The 17,924-nt window shown below is 39.9% G+C and overlaps 1 protein-coding gene across 1 annotated transcript in view; it reads left to right on the plus strand.

Moving 5' to 3' along the window:
* LOC138368788 (tripartite motif-containing protein 5-like) overlaps positions 1-17,924 on the plus strand; it is a 73,841-nt gene that overhangs the window by 48,592 nt on the left and 7,325 nt on the right. The gene's annotated exons all lie outside the window — the stretch shown is intronic.

The following is a 17,924-nucleotide window of genomic DNA, read 5'->3' on the forward strand; positions in this document are numbered from 1 at the left end:
GAACAGGAGTCCTAGCAGATGTGTGGAAAAAGGCTAACACAGAACAAATGTTTGCACTACAAGGTTGATATTCACTGTACTACCTATTTCAGATTCCCTGTTGATATTAGAGGCAGCAGCAATCTACAACAGTGGCAGCAGGGAAGATCCCATCAAATATAGACCTGTATCATTGACAAGTGTTATAGTCAAAATATTGGAAAAAACCAGCTTTGAATGTAATGAAACGCCATTTTCTGGGTGAGACCCGGAGGCACCCCGGAGCTTTACCAGGCTGATATGCTAATGTCAGACTTTGGCATCAGTCATGTGTATGGAGTTCTAGGGCCTACCGGGGACCACGGCCAGAACCTGGCCCCCTCAGAGAGGCAAGGGGAGCAATTGCCTATAGAATGGCTTATGCATCGTTAACGATGCATAAGCAACAGGGCTCCATTAAGGAACATATAATCTCTTCCCACAACCAGACCATCACCAGAGAAGTCTTATCAAAAAACACGGATATCATCGATAGATACAGCGATAGCAGGCGGCCTGATATCTGCGAGGCACTACACATTAAGAAGTCGATACCAGCAATCAACAGCCAATTAATGCACAACTATATTCTACCCACTTCAAGACTCCGCACCAATATAGAAGCATCAAGAAATATGGGCCAATAGGCCCATTGCAGTTACTTACATTCTTCCTTTTAACTTACAAAATATTATACCCATTGTTTCGTGTTCTGTCTTGTGTTGAAAATTTGTTTTCACCTCATCCAAAACTGTTGTAACATATCACCTCACCCAAATGCAGGTATAAAATCAAAGCTGTTTAACCCTTACACTGCTCAGGGGTCCTGGGGACATTTACACCCCTGTGCGCAAGAAAAAAAGAATTCAAAATTTTTTTTTCGTCTTCTAGACATGTTAATTTGTGTCCCCTGAGCACGGGAAAAATAAAAAAAAAATCGTAGGTGACATATTTTGGGCGCAATTGACCGCGGAAGTCTGGCAAAAAGTGGGCGTTGACAGCTCGGTCGTCAGACCCGTCAGCGTCACCCGCGCTGACAGGTGGGAGTTGCCACAAAGATATTATTACCTAATTGTTTCAATGTCTTCGATTTATTTTTTCTTAGTTTTTTTGCAGTAATATTATTCAATAGTGTGTATTGTAATATATTTATATAATAAAAGTGATGAATAATTGCTATACTCAAAAGTATGATGTGCATATTAGTGATTCAATTATGTTTATAAAACAATAAACAAATAGTTTTGCTGCTATTACACTCTATACACAAGTTATATATAAGTATCTGCATGTTTTGGTCACCATAACGAATCACTAAGTTGGTATTGAGAGTCGAAAAGCAACGAAGAGTTACCACCACACACCAGCCAGCCACTCGCTGCCACTCCCTCAACACACGCACTAAACTTTCTTCCCCCAACAATACCATTTGTGGTGATATTACACTATATACAGACGTTATATATAAGTATGTATATATTTTGTTCACCACAACTGTAAAGCTAAGCTGATATAGTTAGTTCAGGCACTAAGAGTCGTCGCTATAGAGCCGCGGTTGTTCAACGTCCTCCCAGCAAGCATAAGAAATATTGCCGGAACAACCGTGGACATTTTCAAGAGGAAACTAGATTTATTCCTCCAAGGAGTGCCGGACCAACCGGGCTGTGGTGGGTATGTGGGCCTGCGGGCCGCTCCAAGCAACAGCCTGGTGGACCAAACTCTCACAAGTCAAGCCTGGCCTCGGGCCGGGCTTGGGGAGTAGAACAACTCCCAGAACCCCATCAACCAGGTAACCAGGTATACACAGATGGCGGCTGGCGGCTCCCTCACTCATTCAAGGTCACACGCACTAAACTTTCTCCCCCAACAATACTGTTTGCAGTGTTATTACCCTATATACACATATTATATATAAGTATCTACATGTTTTATGCACCGTAACTGTACACCTAAGCTTGTAGTGCGCCCAAAGAGCATAGTGGCCACCCTCTAAACAGCTAGACAAATCGTGCAGACGACGTCACCTCCGTCACCCAAATGGCTCCTCCCAGCATAATCCTTTTGCTGTTATTACACTAATACACACATTATATATAAGTATCTACATTTGTGTTCACCATAGAGAACCACTGACCTGGTATGGTGAATGCAAACAATAACAGGTGGCCACACAGTAAACGATGCTGTCTCCCTCCGTCTCTCAACATCACTCCTCCCACAGCGCTAATTATTACAACAATCCTGCTATTATCACAACCCTGGTTATTTATATCACAGTCATGGGTCATCTGTAATATTGTCATCGCTAAATAATAACAATTATATATTTTGACATTTTTCGGCGATGCTGTGGTCACAAGCTGAACAGCAATGCTGTTCGCTCATGCTGCGTGCGCCAGCCTTGGTTGCTCCAACAGTACTGTGCCTCTTACACGTGAGAATATTGCCCACGATTTTTAAAAAAAATGGCGTCTGTTTACAAGAGCCCTGAGGAAGTTACTGTGAACCCCGTGTAGCCGCGGGCCATTTGAATCGGGCCTGGCACCCTATGGCGTATATATACGCCATGCGCACCGTGGGACATGTTACTCAGGGCGTATATATACACCATGAGCAGTTTAAGGGTTAAACTCTGTTTAGTGTTTGCAAGTTATAGTTGTGTGTGTGTAAACTAAAGTCTTTGAAAATGTAATAATTTATTACGAAACGCGTTCACATGTCAAGCCGCCTGCTATCGCTGTATCTATCGATGATTTCTGTGTTGTTAGATAGATAGTTGTTTGATAATCATCGATAGATACAGCGATAGCAGGCGGCTTGACGTTTGCGAAGCACTACACATCAAGAAGTCAACACCAGCAATCAACAGCCAATTAATGCACAACTATATTCTACCCACTTCAAGACTCCGCTGCAATATAGAAGCATCAAGAAATATGGATCAATAGGCTTTCTACAATTACTTCCATTCAATACCCATTGTTTCGTGTTCTGTCTTGTGTTTGAATTTAATACCCATTCAATACCCATTGTTTCGTGTTCTGTCTTGTGTTGGAATTTAATACCCATTGTTGAAAGTTCGTTTTTTCACCTCATCCACCTCACCCAATTGTAAATATAAACCTCGATTATGTGTAAGCTCTATTCAGTTTCAGTTGTGTGTTTGTAAACTAAAGTCTTTGAAAATGTAATAAGTTTTACGAAACTGCGCTCAAGTGACGCGTCAGACTAGAAATAAAAATGAATTTTGGAGAATTGATCTTTGAATTACCATCAACAGTGAAAAAGAAATGTAAGAAAGATAGAGAAAATTTGTGTTAGAATTATTAATCTTACTTTTTCGGTCATATTTAATAATATATGTCTACAGGAAAGACTGCTACCAAAATATACTAATACTGTCTCCACTCGATCATCCGGACTATATGGGAAGGACCCCCAGCCGGATTATCACATTTTTCGGATAATGGTACTTTTTCACCTACGAGTCCAAAAGTGACAATTTCCAACTACTTTTATACTACAAACAACATAATTTGAATTGCCTTGCCACATATAATTATTAAATATTCAACTAGAAACCTCAACTTACCTTGTTGGTGTTCATCTTACCTTGTTGGTGTCCATTCATAACTGTAGGCCTAATAAAAAAGGTGGTGGCACAGCTATATATTACCGAGATACATTTATCTGCAACAGTGTTATTAGTGACAGAGATGACTACTGTGAATATACTTTTGCTCAGTTTATAATTAAATCCCTTAAATCTTCCTTGACTATTGGAGCCATCTATAGATTTCCCAATACTAACATAGCTTCTTTCTCAGACAACCTAAGGAATCTTATTATAAACAACAATCTCAACAAAAACCACTTCATTCTGGGAGGAGATTTTAATATTGACCTGGGTCAACAAAATTGCTCTCAAGTTGACTATTTCCTTAACAGCATGAACTCCTGTATGCTAATCCCCACAATCACCAAACCTACCCGAGTCACTCAAACATCAGCCACTACCTTGGACCACATATGGACAAACATAACAGCTCCCCTTGTATCTGGTATAATCTACGACAGAACAACTGACCACTATCCTACCTTTCTCATAGCGAACATGGACATAACACCACCAAAAAGCAAGAAACTTTCATTTAGGCTACACAGTGAATCAGCTTTAGACAATCTTACAGAGGCACTTTACAATATTAACTGGGATTCTGAATTCAATAATACCCATGATATAAATTCATTAGCTAACCTCTTCATCTCCAAAACTCTAAGCCTCTACAACATTCATTGTCCCCTTCTTACCAAGCAAGTAACTGACAAAAGATTAAACAATCCATGGCTCACAAGTGGCATTCTCAACTCAATCAACAAGAAACATGAATATGAAAAGAAAGTTAGGATTGGCCTAGTTTCAAAGGAAGTAGCTAAAAGGTACTCATCAATGCTTACCAGTATCATAAGAAAGGCAAAACTTGCATATTATGTGAATAGATTCAATGAAGCAAAAGGCAACATGAAAAGCACTTGGAAAACTATCTCTAGTATCCTAGGAACTAAACAACACTCACATAACCAAATAAAACTCTACAAGGATGGGGGTATACCGTCAACTGACTTAGAAATGGCAAATGAATTTAATAGTTTCTTTTCATCGGTTGGTGCTAATCTTGCCAGTAAAATCCCACAGACTCAGACACATATTAACACATATCTCTCAGGCAGCTATCCAAACTCTCTTCTCCTTTCACCAATCAGCCCGGCAGATGTTGTGTCCATCATACATTCTCTAAAAACCAAGGCAGGGAACACCAGTGAAATTCCGTCCATTGTGTACAAGAGAGCCTCCCATGCCCTTGCCCCACCCATAGCACTACTGTTCAACAAATCTATAGAGTATCACACCTTCCCTGATATCCTCAAAAAAGCAAGAGTAACGCCAGTCCATAAAGGAGGCAATCCGGCGGACATAAACAATTATAGACCAATATCAAATCTACCCATTCTATCTAAAATATTTGAAAAAATTATTTACAAACAGCTCTATTCCTACCTCGTAAAATTCGACATACTCAGCCCCTGCCAGTTTGGTTTCCGGTCCCAAAAGAGCACCAATGATGCAATCATTAGTCTCCTTGACATTATCTACTCAGCCCTTGACAAAAATGAGTTTCCGATTGGACTCTTCATTGACCTAAGAAAAGCCTTTGATACTGTTAATCACAACTACCTCTTACTTAAACTCCAGCATTATGGAATCCGAGGCCTTGCCCTTGACTACATCCGATCCTATCTTAGTGACAGACACCAATATGTAACCATCAATGATACAACTTCTTCCACTCTACCAATTACCGTTGGATTGCCACAGGGCAGCATCTTAGAACCTCTTCTATTTCTTATATATATAAACGATCTGCCTAATGTCTCTAATATTCTCAAACCTATATTGTTTGCTGACGATACTACCCTTATCTACTCAAACCTCAACCCACATACACTAAATAATGTTGTGAATAATGAATTAAAAAAAGTCCACTTATGGATGTCAACGAACAAACTAACATTAAACATCGAAAAGACTTACTACATCTTATTTGGAAGCAAATCATCAAATGCAATTCAGCTACAGATAGACAACATTAACATCAGTAATAAAAATGATGGCAAGTTTCTTGGCCTATTCCTAGACAAGAGACTCAACTTCAGCACCCACATTCAACACATAACTAAGAAAGTCTCTAAGACAGTTGGTATACTCTCCAAAATCAGATATTATGTTCCTAACTCTGCTCTCCTCTCACTATATTATGCACTAATCTACCCCTATCTTAATTATGGTATCTGTGCATGGGGGTCTACCACTGCAAACCACCTTAAGCCCATCATCACACAGCAAAAATCTGCTATCAGAATAATAACTAACTCTGCTTTCAGACAACACTCAGCTCCCTTGTTTAAATCCCTAAACTTGCTAAATATTAACTCCCTCCACACATTCTCTTGTGTCAACTACATTTACAAAACCCTGTTCTTAAATGCAAACCATGCTCTGAAACTCTCCCTGGACAGATGTAATAGGACCCATTATCACCACACCAGAAATAAATATCTCTTTGATATCCCCAGGGTCAAACTTAATCTGTGTAAACACTCTATGCAAATTAAGGGACCTAGTCTATGGAACTCACTCCCTAGTGAATTGAAAAACTGTAAAACTTTTGCCTTATTTAAAAGCAAAACCAAAAAGTACCTAACTTCATCTTCTTAGTTTCCTACACTGAGCTTTAAATTTGCTCTGTACCTAGTGGTACCCAATCTCCTAATTTTTATGTAATATTAAACAACCTTATCATTGTGTTCATTGCTGTCTTCTTTTATGTGCTAGCCATATGCTGTATTGTGACTACCAATTTTTGTAAACTACCATTCAAGAGCTATCATTGCAATCAATCTTATATTGTTTCTGCTGTATTGTGCCTACCAATTTGTTGTCAACTACCATTTTAAGCTGTCATTGCAATCAATCATAGCTACCTATGTGCTTTAATATACTGTACCTATAATTTTCTCTCATCTTTTTTTTTTCATTCCATGTAATCTGTTATCATTTTTTTGTCTATAAATTTTGCAAGTATTTACCTCCTTAAAATTTTCTTAGATTAAGGACCTGCCCGAAACGCTGCGCGTGCTAGTGGCTTTACAAGACTGTAATTACCATATTTGTATCCTCACATTCCTTATGTACATTCTTGTATATGCATAAATAAATAAATAATAAATAAATAAATAAATAAATCTTCTTGATTGATGCCACACATCTTGAAGTTAAGAATTCTTAACAATTTTCGTAACTTATACTAACGCAACAATAAAATTAACACTTAAAATTACTGTACAGTTCATTAAGCAAAGTTAGTTTTGACTGCCAGCTGCTGAAACCTCACTGGTTGAAGGCATTTGGGTTGCCTGTGAGGCCTCGCTTGTTGAAGGCGCTTGCATGTGCCTCACTTGTTGAAGCGCTTGCATGCCCTCATTTGTTGAAGGCGCTTGGCTTGCCTGTGACGCCTCACTTGTTGAAGGCGCTTGGCTTGCGCCTCACTTGTTGAAGGCGCTTGGCTTGCCTGTGAAGCCTCACTTGTTGAAGGCATTTGGCTTGCTTGTGACGCCTCACTTGTTGAAGGCGCTTGCTTGCTTGCGCATCACTTGTTAAAGGCGCTTGCTTGCTTGCGCATCACTTGTTAAAGGCGCTTGGCTTGCCTGTGGCGCCTCACTTGTTGAAGGCATTTGGCTGCCTGTGACGCCTCACTGGTTGAACAACACATAACTTGTCTTTAATTGCTAGGACAACCTTCTTCCTCTTAACACCTCCAGAATGATTGATGCTGCTACCAGACATAGTCCTTGCCAAAAATGTTCAAAGTTACTATGAAAATAAAAAAATTATTTAAAAAAATATTTCACTAATGGAGCAGCACTGTGACGCCACACTGGTTGAGGTGTATAACAGTAACTTGTCTTTAATTGCTAGGACAACTTTCTTCCTCTTAACACCTCTAGAACGATTGATGCTGCTACCAGACATAATCTTGGCCAAAAATGTTCAAAGTTACTATGAAAATAAAAAAGTTATTTAAAAAAATATTTCACTAATGGCGCAGCACTGTGTATAACACGAGGGACGGATGCACATGGGTTGACCAGTGTTGGACAGGTCCACTTGGGGTGGGGCAGCTATAGCGCGTTACGTAGGCTGCCAGGAGGAAAAAATCTCACAATATTTTTGAAGGAAACTTCAGCCTGTGCACATTAATTTTAGGAAACTTATTTATTTGTTATTACATAATTACCAGTACTTATTTCATTTGTTTTTGGCTATGATTAAGTGTTCTAAAATTAATGGTAATTCCTGTACCTAGGTGGTCCCTTCCGACGCACCCCTCCCCCCCTCCCGACACCACCCACCCACCCCACCCCACCCCTTCCTCCACCATGCGTCTAGAGCCACAGACGGGATTAATACGGTATGGCCGAATATTCATCCGGCCAAACCAGCTTTTATCCGGTTCCTGTGGCCATTTTGGCCGAATATTGTGATAACTTTATCCGATCACGATTTTGGCCGTATAAGGGCGTTTTCCGGATGTTTGAATCCCGGATAATCGCGGGGTTACAGTATATATATATATATATATATATATATATATATATGACAATGTCAGACCACGAAGGAAAAATGAAACAGGAAATTTCCTTAAGTACTTTCGTATATTAAATACATCTTCAGAAGGTCCTTCCTTCTTGACCTTCTGAAGATGTATTTAATATACGAAAGTACTTAAGGAAATTTCCTGTTTCATTTTTCCTTCGTGGTCTGACATTGTCACATTCTTAATCACGTGTTTATTTTCGTGATATACACACATATATATATATATATATATATATATATATATATATATATATATATATATATATATATATATATATATATATATATATATATATAATGCACAGACTACCCTATTCCAGTAGCTGAAGTTTATAACTGAAGTTATAAACTTCAGCTACTGGAATAGGGTAGTCTGTGCATTAAGCATTTGGCACTGAGTTTTCCCATATAACAGGAACCGATGAAAGAGCATCCGAGGTCCCACACTATCTCATCGCCTGGGAGAGGATTGGAATTTCTGGTTGGTTAAATACCCCAGAATTCCTACCTCTCTTTAATGGCTTTGAAGTATAGCGTAGTGGATACAGCATGCAACTGCCACCTTGTTGGCCAGTGTTCGAGTCCCCTGGTGGGTTGAGTGTCTGAAAAGTTATATATATATATATATATATATATATATATATATATATATATATATATATATATATATATATATGCGAACAAGCCTGAATGGTCCCCAGGACTATATGCGAATGAAAACTCACACCCCACGGGTTCGAGTCACTTCTGGGGTGTGAGTTTTCATTCATATATATATATATATATATATAAGGCACAACTCTTCTAAACACGAGAGTGAAGTATACAACTTTAGAACACTTTCCCACCAGGAGACTCGAACCCTAGCCAGCACAGAAGCCTTCCAGCAACTGGCATAACAGGTACGCCTTAACCCGCTCCACCACCTGCTCAGACCCTTAAAAGAGATGGTAATTTCGGAGTATTTAAATACACCAAAGATCACCACCTCCCAAGAGCACTAGAGCAAGTGAGGGGTCATTTATACGTTTATTTCATCAAGTCCCTGTTAATATGGGAAGACACAGTGTCTATGCTTAAGGCACAACTCTTCTAAACACGAGAGTGAAGTATACAACTTTAGAACACTTTCCCACCAGGAGACTCGAACCCTAGCCAGCACAGAAGCCTTCCAGCAACTGGCATAACAGGTACGCCTTAACCCGCTCCACCACCTGCTCAGACCCTTAAAAGAGATGGTAATTTCGGAGTATTTAAATACACCAAAGATCACCACCTCCCAAGAGCACTAGAGCAAGTGAGGGGTCATTTATACGTTTATTTCATCAAGTCCCTGTTAATATGGGAAGACACAGTGTCTATGCTTAAGGCACAACTCTTCTAAACACGAGAGTGAAGTATACAACTTTAGAACACTTTCCCACCAGGAGACTCGAACCCTAGCCAGCACAGAAGCCTTCCAGCAACTGGCATAACAGGTACGCCTTAACCCGCTCCACCACCTGCTCAGACCCTTAAAAGAGATGGTAATTTCGGAGTATTTAAATACAGGCATACCTCAGAATAAGAGTTTAATCCGTTCCTGGAGACGCCTCGCCTTCCGAAAACTCGCATTCCGAAGTTAATTTCCCCATAAGAAATAAAGGGAAATGAATTAATCCGTTCCTGACTACCCCAAAAACCCCACATCAAACTAAATTTTTATACCTAATTTACCTAATTCATCTAAATAAACCTACAAAACTGTGTTCCAGTTATTACTTACCTTACTGTCGAGTGCTGTAGGCGTATGGAAGATGGTGAGGAGGGGGGAGGAGGAGAGGAGTTACTGTTTGGAAGGGGAGTCCCCTTCCATAATCACATCACATAACCCCATGCCTTGTAACACTATGGATACCACTTCTCTTTCTAAATTTTTCAAACCAGCCCCTGCTTGCCTTAAACTCTTTCTTATCTGCATCACTCGTTGCAGGGGTATTCTTTAGAAGGTCTTCGTGCAACACCCTGGCTTTCTCACAAATAATGGCCTCCGAAACACTATCACCCCTCAACTCCTTGTCGTGTATCCAAATTAATAACAACTTTTCCACTTCTTCAAGTATTTGTGGTCTTTGTGCCGTTAATGTTCTTACTCCTTTTGCCACTTTAGCACCCATAATCTTATTTTTCTTCTTAAGTATAGTGCATATTGTTGATGTGGCTTTGTTGTACTGCCTACAAAGTTCAACAACACGTGTACCGTTCTCATGCTTCCGAATGATCTCTTGTTTCTCCTCTATTGTCATCCTCACAGGAGCTTTCTGGCCTTTATCCTTACCACTGGCTTTCTTGGGACCCATGGTGAGATATATAATAACAAATTGTATAGACAAATCACCAAAAATCCAACAAAACACTGAAAATCCGCGAGAAGAATTGATGTGGGGGTAGTCACTGAGCGCCAGACAATAATAAACTGAGGGGCGGAGGGGCGACGAACGCGCTAGGTCGGCTGTACGCGTATCAACAAACTCGCGTCCAAACTCGCCTCCCGAAGTAACCCTCGCCTTCTGAGACAAATTTTTGGAGTAAATACACCTCGCCTTCCGAAAACCTCGCATACAGGGACAATCGCATTCCGAGGTACCACTGTACACCAAAGATCACCACCTCCCAAGAGCACTAGAGCAAGTGAGGGGTCATTTATACGTTTATTTCATCAAGTCCCTGTTAATATGGGAAGACACAGTGTCTATGCTTAAGGCACAACTCTTCTAAACACGAGAGTGAAGTATACAACTTTAGAACACTTTCCCACCAGGAGACTCGAACCCTAGCCAGCACAGAAGCCTTCCAGCAACTGGCATAACAGGTACGCCTTAACCCGCTCCACCACCTGCTCAGACCCTTAAAAGAGATGGTAATTTCGGAGTATTTAAATACACCAAAGATCACCACCTCCCAAGAGCACTAGAGCAAGTGAGGTGTCATTTATACGTTTATTTCATCAAGTCCCTGTTAATATGGGAAGACACAGTGTCTATGCTTAAGGCACAACTCTTCTAAACACGAGAGTGAAGTATACAACTTTAGAACACTTTCCCACCAGGAGACTCGAACTCTAGCCAGCACAGAAGCCTTCCAGCAACTGGCATAACAGGTACGCCTTAACCCCCTCCACCACCTGCTCAGACCCTTAAAAGAGATGGTAATTTCGGAGTATTTAAATACACCAAAGATCACCACCTCCCAAGAGCACTAGAGCAAGTGAGGGGTCATTTATACGTTTATTTCATCAAGTCCCTGTTAATATGGGAAGACACAGTGTCTATGCTTAAGGCACAACTCTTCTAAACACGAGAGTGAAGTATACAACTTTAGAACACTTTCCCACCAGGAGACTCGAACTCTAGCCAGCACAGAAGCCTTCCAGCAACTGGCATAACAGGTACACCTTAACCCGCTCCACCACCTGCTCAGACCCTTAAAAGAGATGGTAATTTCGGAGTATTTAAATACACCAAAGATCACCACCTCCCAAGAGCACTAGAGCAAGTGAGGGGTCATTTATACGTGTATTTCATCAAGTCCCTGTTAATATGGGAAGACACAGTGTCTATGCTTAAGGCACAACTCTTCTAAACACGAGAGTGAAGTATACAACTTTAGAACATTTTCCCACCAGGAGACTCGAACCCTAGCCAGCACAGAAGCCTTCCAGCAACTGGCATAACAGGTACGCCTTAACCCGCTCCACCACCTGCTCAGACCCTTAAAAGAGATGGTAATTTCGGAGTATTTAAATACACCAAAGATCACCACCTCCCTTGAGCACTAGAGCAAGTGAGGGGTCATTTATACGTTTATTTCATCAAGTCCCTGTTAATATGGGAAGACACAGTGTCTATGCTTAAGGCACAACTCTTCTAAACACGAGAGTGAAGTATACAACTTTAGAACACTTTCCCACCAGGAGACTCGAACCCTAGCCAGCACAGAAGCCTTCCAGCAACTGGCATAACAGGTACGCCTTAACCCCCTCCACCACCTGCTCAGACCCTTAAAAGAGATGGTAATTTCGGAGTATTTAAATACACCAAAGATCACCACCTCCCAAGAGCACTAGAGCAAGTGAGGGGTCATTTATACGTTTATTTCATCAAGTCCCTGTTAATATGGGAAGACACAGTGTCTATGCTTAAGGCACAACTCTTCTAAACACGAGAGTGAAGTATACAACTTTAGAACACTTTCCCACCAGGAGACTCGAACTCTAGCCAGCACAGAAGCCTTCCAGCAACTGGCATAACAGGTACACCTTAACCCGCTCCACCACCTGCTCAGACCCTTAAAAGAGATGGTAATTTCGGAGTATTTAAATACACCAAAGATCACCACCTCCCAAGAGCACTAGAGCAAGTGAGGGGTCATTAATACTTTTATTTCATCAAGTCCCTGTTAATATGGGAAGACACAGTGTCTATGCTTAAGGCACAACTCTTCTAAACACGAGAGTGAAGTATACAACTTTAGAACATTTTCCCACCAGGAGACTCGAACCCTAGCCAGCACAGAAGCCTTCCAGCAACTGGCATAACAGGTACGCCTTAACCCGCTCCACCACCTGCTCAGACCCTTAAAAGAGATGGTAATTTCGGAGTATTTAAATACACCAAAGATCACCACCTCCCTTGAGCACTAGAGCAAGTGAGGGGTCATTTATACGTTTATTTCATCAAGTCCCTGTTAATATGGGAAGACACAGTGTCTATGCTTAAGGCACAACTCTTCTAAACACGAGAGTGAAGTATACAACTTTAGAACACTTTCCCACCAGGAGACTCGAACCCTAGCCAGCACAGAAGCCTTCCAGCAACTGGCATAACAGGTACGCCTTAACCCGCTCCACCACCTGCTCAGACCCTTAAAAGAGATGGTAATTTCGGAGTATTTAAATACACCAAAGATCACCACCTCCCAAGAGCACTAGAGCAAGTGAGGGGTCATTTATACGTTTATTTCATCAAGTCCCTGTTGTGTCTTCAAATATTAACAGGGACTTGATGAAATAAACGTTGAAATAAATTGTTGATGTGGCTTTGTTGTACTGCCTACAAAGTTCAACAACACGTGTACCGTTCTCATGCTTCCGAATGATCTCTTGTTTCTCCTCTATTGTCATCCTCACAGGAGCTTTCTGGCCTTTATCCTTACCACTGGCTTTCTTGGGACCCATGGTGAGATATATAATAACAAATTGTATAGACAAATCACCAAAAATCCAACAAAACACTGAAAATCCGCGAGAAGAATTGATGTGGGGGTAGTCACTGAGCGCCAGACAATAATAAACTGAGGGGCGGCGGGGCGGAGGGGCGACGAACGCGCTAGGTCGGCTGTACGCGTATCAACAAACTCGCGTCCAAACTCGCCTCCCGAAGTAACCCTCGCCTTCTGAGATTCCAGATTGAATCAATCTGGTGCCCCTAGGAATCACATGAGACAAGCCCATGACATTACTCTAACAAGAGAAATGTTGAACAAGAATACTTGCATAATAGACAAAACCCAAGATTCAAGAAGATTACAAATTCTTGAGGCAATTCACATAAGAATAGAGCGACCTACCATGAACACCCAAATCACGGAACTATTTACTCTACCCACCATGAGAGTAAGGACAAGACAAGAACATATCGATGCCAACACAGAAGACAATGTCCAACATAACAGGCCAATTACACTGGATTAATCTTTGTGTTTAGATAGGAGATGCCTCGTATGGGCCAATAAGCCTTCTGCAGCCCCTATGTTTATCCCTTATGAATCCCCCCATGTTTTTCACCTTCATTGTATTATCACCTGACCTAATGCGGGTATAAAATCAACTAGTATTGTAAGATTGTTCACTTGAGAATGAACCATGGAGGTTCGAAACGTCGTGCAAATTATACAAATAAGTGTAATACACTCTATAGTAAATCACTTCTTTTCTTCACCTTAAAAGTACGAAAATGAGTTTTGGAGAACTCCTATTCCAATTAAGCCCTGATGCTAAGAAAATAGTTAGAGGGATAGAAGCCCTAAACCAGAAAATAATAAATACAGAATATGCGGTCATATTCAATGAAACATGTTTGAAAGAAAACCTGCTGCCAGTATACACCAATATATATATATATATATATAATTGTATATTTTGGTAGCATTCTTTCCTGTAGACATATATTATTAAATATGACCGAAAAAATAAGATTAATAATTCTAACACAAATTTTCTCAATATTTCTTATGTTTCTTTTCACTGTCGATGGTAATTGAAAAATCAGTTCTCCAAAATTCATTTTTATTTCTAGTCTGACGCCACACTTGAACGCATTTCGTAATAACTTATTACATTTTCAAAGACTTTAGTTTACACACACACAACTATAACCTGCAAACACTAAACAGATTTCTTACTATGCTATAATTCAAATGGCTTTTCATTTTATATACCTGCATTTGGGTGAGGTGATATGTTACAACAGTTTTGGATGAGGTGAAAACAAACTTTCAACACAAGATAGAACACGAAATATTGGGTAAAGTTAAAGGGGAAGAATGGAAGTAAATGCAAACGGCCTATTTGCCCATATTTCTTGATGCTTCTATATTGGTGCGGAGTCTTGAAGTGGGTAGAATATAGTTGTGCATTAATTGGCTGTTGATTGCTGGTGTTGACTTCTTAATGTGTAGTGCCTCGCAGATATCAAGCTGCCTGCTATCGGTGTATCTATCGATGATTTCCGTGTTTTTTGTTAAGACTTCTCTGGTGATGGTATGGTTGTGGGAAGAGATTATATGTTCCTTAATGGAGCCCTGTTGCTTATGTATCGTTAATCGCCTGGAAAGAGATGTTGTTGTCTTGCCTATATACTGAGTTCTTTGAGGCTTACAGTCCCTAAGTGGGCATTTGAAGGCATAGACGACATTGGTCTCTTTCAAAGCGTTCTGCTTTGTGTCTGGAGAGTTTCTCATGAGTAGGTTGGCAGTTTTCTTGGTTTTATAGTAAATCGTCAATTGTATCTTCTGATTTTTGTCTGTAGGGGTAACGTTTCTATTAACAATATCTTTCAGGACCCTTTCCTGCGTTTTATGAGCTGTGGAAAAGAAGTTCCTGTAAAATAGTCTAATAGGGGGTACAGGTGTTGTGTTAGTTGTCTCTTTAGAGGTTGCATGGCATTTCACCTTCCTTCTTATGATGTCTTCAATGAAACCATTGGAGAAGCCGTTGTTGACTAGGACCTGCCTTACCCTACAAAGTTCTTCATCGACTTGCTTCCATCCTGAGCTGTGGCTGAGAGCACGGTCGACATAAGCGTTAACAACACTCCTCTTGTACCTGTCTGGGCAGTCACTATTGGCATTGAGGCACATTCCTATGTTTGTTTCTCTAGTGTAGACTGAAGTGTGGAAACCTCCGCTCCTTTCCATGACTGTTACATCTAGAAAGGGCAGCTTCCCATCCTTCTCCATCTCGTAGGTGAAATGCAACACAGAATTCCGCTCAAATGCCTCCTTCAGCTCCTGCAGATGTCTGACCTCAGGTACCTGAGTAAAAATGTCGTCAACATACCTGCAGTATATGGCCGGTTTCAAGTTCATGTCGACGAAGACCTTTTTTTCGATGGTACCCATGTAGAAGTTCGCAAACAGAACACCTAGGGGAGAACCCATGGTGACCCCATCTACTTGCTTATACATGTGCCCATCCAGGCTCAAGAAGGATGCCTCTTTAGTACAAGCTTGGAGTAGTTTCCTTAGAATGTTTTCTGGTATGTCAAGAGGAGTACAGGCCAGATCACGATACACTCTGCCCGCTATATATATATATATATATATATATATATATATATATATATATATATATATATATATATATATATATATATATATATATATATATTGGTGTATACTGGCAGCAGGTTTTCTTTCAAACATGTTTCATTGAATATGACCGCATATTCTGTATTTATTATTTTCTGGTTTAGGGCTTCTATCCCTCTAACTATTTTCTTAGCATCAGGGCTTAATTGAAATAGGAGTTCTCCAAAACTCATTTTCGTACTTTTAAGGTGAAGAAAAGAAGTGATTTACTATAGAGTGTATTACACTTATTTGTATAATTTGCAAATTATACAAATAAGTGTAATACACTCTATAGTAAATCACTTCTTTTCTTCACCTTAAAAGTACGAAAATTAGTTTTGGAGAACTCCTATTTCAATTAAGCCCTGATGCTAAGAAAATAGTTAGAGGGATAGAAGCCCTAAACCAGAAAATAATAAATACAGAATATATATATATATATATATATATATATATATATATATATATATATATATATATATATATATATATATATATATATATATATATATATAAAATATACAGTGGCACCTCGACATACGATTGCCCCTACTTGCGATAATTTCGAGTTACGATGTGAATTTCATCGAAAAATGCGACTCGACATCTGATGGTGTCGTTGACTTACGATATTTGTTGGTACACGTTCGGGTCGACAGAGCGAGTGGTTCCCAGTCACGCGGCCGACCTGCCTCAGTTTACTACAGCTGCCCGCTTAGTGACGATTGCGCCTATAAGAAATTCCGCTTTTGTGGTGATTTTTTGCATTTTGAACATTAAAGTAATTATTATATACCTTGCCATGAGTCCCAGGAAAGTCAGTGGTAAGGCTCAACATATGAAAACCCATGTAAGGATGACCATTGAGCAGATACAAGAGTACAGAATGTCTCTTCCTCAACAATTAAGAAAATGTGTGCAGCATGGGAAGAATTGCAAACCTTTGCTGAAACGACTCGCCCAAATCAAGCTGCAGTAGGTCGTTGCCTTAACCTATTCAATGACACTGATGCATCATTACAGACAAATGTTAAAATTAAGGGAACAACAAATGCCTCTTGACAAATTTGTAGTGAGACAAACAAGCACTGAATCATAACCAGGTCCTAGTGGTATTCAGACAAAACGTAGGAAAGAGAGTACCCCAGAGAAAACATCACTGCCTGATGTGATAATGGAAGGGGACTCGCCTTCCAAACAGGAACAACTCTCTTCCTTTCCCCTCATCACCATCTTCCATACGCCATCAAGAGCCCCTCCATAAAGGTAAGAGACACTTTGGTACTGTATTGTAGTTAGAAAAAAAACATTGTATTCAGTATAAAATGTATTTGTATGTTAATATTTTGGAGGGTGGGGAACGGATTAATTCAATTCCCTTTATTTCTTATGGGAAAAATCGCTTCGACTTACGATCCGTCTCTGGGAACGGATTAGCATCGGAAGTCGAGGCCCCATTGTGTGTGTGTGTATATATATATATATATATATATATATATATATATATATATATATATATATATATATATATATATATATATATTGTGACGGTAACGCGTTGGTGTTCGGCTGTTTAAGGCTAGGGGTATGGCCTCGTCACATAGTTATAAAAAAAAATAGAAAAAACTGGAACTTCGTCTGTGGTAAGGTAAGGAGAAGACACACAAAACACAAGTAAACTTTAACAATGAAATTTTAATTACGTTAATTAAATCAAAACATGAATAAAATGCACAAACAAATTCTTATAATAAAATCAATCAAAATAATAAGAATAATTAGATGACACAATGAAAAG

The sequence above is a fragment of the Procambarus clarkii genome, chromosome 26 (assembly GCF_040958095.1).
Source record: "Procambarus clarkii isolate CNS0578487 chromosome 26, FALCON_Pclarkii_2.0, whole genome shotgun sequence".
NCBI classification, from domain to species: domain Eukaryota; kingdom Metazoa; phylum Arthropoda; class Malacostraca; order Decapoda; family Cambaridae; genus Procambarus; species Procambarus clarkii.